Genomic DNA, 2,727 nt, shown 5'->3' with positions numbered 1-2,727 from the left:
GTCTTATGGGCAATGGTAAGAACGTTGGCCTTATATAGGAAACATATCTAAGTCTTATTTTTTTTCAATAAGGCAGAAATTTTAGTCAATTATGCGTATTCATTGTCTTGAAATATCATGAACGTCTATTTTATGGACAAGACTAAGAACGTCAGCCTTACAGACAACATCTCTAAGTCCTACTTTTTCATATAAGACATAACTTCTAGTCAATTATGTAAATTCATTATCTTGAAATATTATAAACGTTCATCTTATGGGTAAGCATTAGAATGTAGGCCTTATAGGCAACATATCTAAGTCCTACTTTTCGTATAAGGTAGAATTTCTAGTCAACTATGCAAATTTATTGTCTTGTAATATCATGAACATCTGCCCTATGGGCAAGAATAAAAACATCGGCCTTAAAGGCAATATATCTGAATCCTATTTTTTTTGTCTATATATAAGATAGAACTTCTGATCAATTATATAAATTCATTGTCTTGAAATATTATAAACGTCCGACTTATGAGCAAGAGTAAGAAGTTTTATGCTCTCTTAGTACATAGGACCCCATATATTGTAAGGAGGAGGTTCACGAAAAAGTGAACACATATTGTGGCAGCTTAAGTCGCCACGGAAAACTTTTAGTGTTGACATTATTTAGTCGCCACTAAAACTTTTACCTTTTGTGGCGACATTTAAATATTGTCACAAAAACCTCACTAATTAAGGGCTAGTAATAGATTCTTTTTTGGAATGAGTCAGTGAATGAAGGAATACCATACATTCTTTTTTGGAATTTCAGATTGTGGAATGATTGCAGAAGAAATCAAAAAAGACTTTTCAAAATATGGAATATTGCAGAAGAAAGATATAACCACGTTGCTGGAATAAATCTACCCAAACTTTTTGCTAGTATAATAAAAAGAAGTTTATACCAAAATAAATTATTTTAAGATTAATTCACTACAATAATATGTTTTTTGAAAACTTTAAAAAGCTAGTATAAATGTTGTTGGCAGTAACGTATTAGGTTTTAAAAAAGTTAACGGACCAAAATGAAGGGTAGACCGACGTTAAAGTACGAATCGTTACTTAAAGTAACGTTTTTGGCTTAAAACGTTACCAACAGTATTGAGACTATGCAACTCTGTCACATCAGACTCTGCCACTCTGCCAAATCAACTCTGCAGAGTCTGATGTGGAAGAATTGCAGAGTCTCGTTAACATTGGTAATGTTTAAGCCAAAAACGTTATTATTAGTGACGATTCCTACTATAATGCCGCATTGATCCGTTGATTTTTTAAAAACAAAACACGTTACTGCTAACAATGTTTACACTAATTTTATAAAGTCTTCAAATAACATATTACATGGATGAATTGATTTTAAAAATATCTTATTTTGATCAAAAAATCTAATGAAAAAATATGGGCTTTCTGCTACTGCTTGAGAAATAAGCATTCGGAGCACTAAGACTTCAAAGAGGGCTGTCTTGATACATCGACTTATCAATTACACTTAGAGCGGGGTCTGAGGAGGATAAAGTGTACGTAATCCATACAACTACCTCTGATAAAGTAAAGAGATCGTTTTCGGTAGACCCTCAGCTCATAGGACAGAGAAAACAATATAACCAATAAACAAACAATAAACATAAAAACACACAATAAAAATTGGACAACACAATGCTAGATAATAATGACACAAGGCACCACAAGGTAATACTATAAACTATCTATTCGAAATTGAATATATATGACATTGAAACAACACGAACAAGCTAAGCAACTCTCTCTCTATATATATCTTTTTTCGTCCCAATTTACGCAATCATGAGTTAAATAAACTAATATTTGAAGTAAAATTAGATTATAGCAAACTGAATATTTTAAAATAATAATTAGACGAAAGTGGTATGAAAATTTATAAGGTGGTAACTCTTTCATGTCCATACGATACCTAAAATGAACATCTTAAGTGTCCTATTTGGACTAATAAAACTTGCAAGCATGGGCGGAGCTACCTTTGGCGAAGACTGGTCAGATGCACATCCTTCGCTGGAAAATTATATAGTGAATAAAAGTTAAATGTTAATCATAATGAATATATATTCAATTTTGTACACTCTTAACTTAGTTGAAAATAAAATTTGCACATGCTTCACCATTTTTCTGGCTCCGCCACTGCTTGCAAGTGTGCATGAATAGGTCAGAGAAGGATGACTACTGGGTCCCATATATAGCCATTATATATACACACAATATTCACCAAGTGAAATACACTCAAACTTGAAGGCTCTAAGAAGAGAGAAAAACATCCAACTTATTAATCTTGAGGTATTTCTTTTCAACAAAATCTATCTTCATTTAACTTTAGATCTTCAAGCTTAATTAGTTACTAATTCCCAAACATATGGACTCATAATATCAGCTTTTAATACCACTTGTTAAGATTAAACGCTTATTATCTTACAAAAATTATAATATCATCTTTTGACATTTTTTCTGTTCCTAAGAAAAATTTTATGCTTGATTTTGCCATGGTTTGAATTGTTATCTGTTAGAAATTTTCATATTTAAATTATAACTATAGCTGAGGCAAGGCTAATTTAAAGCAAACTCTATTGGTGCAGCTTGCAGGATTGAGCAAAATGGGAGCAGGTGGCAATATGAGTTCTCCAGCAACTAAAAATGGAGAAAAGAAAAGTCATCTGCAAAGAGTTCCATCTGCAAAGCCTC

The 2,727-nt window shown here is 32.0% G+C and overlaps 1 long non-coding RNA gene across 1 annotated transcript; it reads left to right on the top strand.

Moving 5' to 3' along the window:
- The first annotated feature begins 2,226 nt into the window (after positions 1–2,226).
- Positions 2,227–2,684, top strand: LOC124892659. Its single transcript, XR_007050364.1, has 2 exons — positions 2,227–2,325; positions 2,622–2,684. It is a non-coding gene; the product is annotated as an uncharacterized LOC124892659 (long non-coding RNA).
- The last annotated feature ends 43 nt before the right edge of the window (positions 2,685–2,727 follow it).

The sequence above is a fragment of the Capsicum annuum genome, unplaced genomic scaffold, assembly GCF_002878395.1.
Source record: "Capsicum annuum cultivar UCD-10X-F1 unplaced genomic scaffold, UCD10Xv1.1 ctg49336, whole genome shotgun sequence".
NCBI classification, from domain to species: domain Eukaryota; kingdom Viridiplantae; phylum Streptophyta; class Magnoliopsida; order Solanales; family Solanaceae; genus Capsicum; species Capsicum annuum.
The sequence above is the reverse complement of the archived record's forward strand: the minus strand, read 5'-3'. Positions and strand labels throughout refer to the sequence as shown.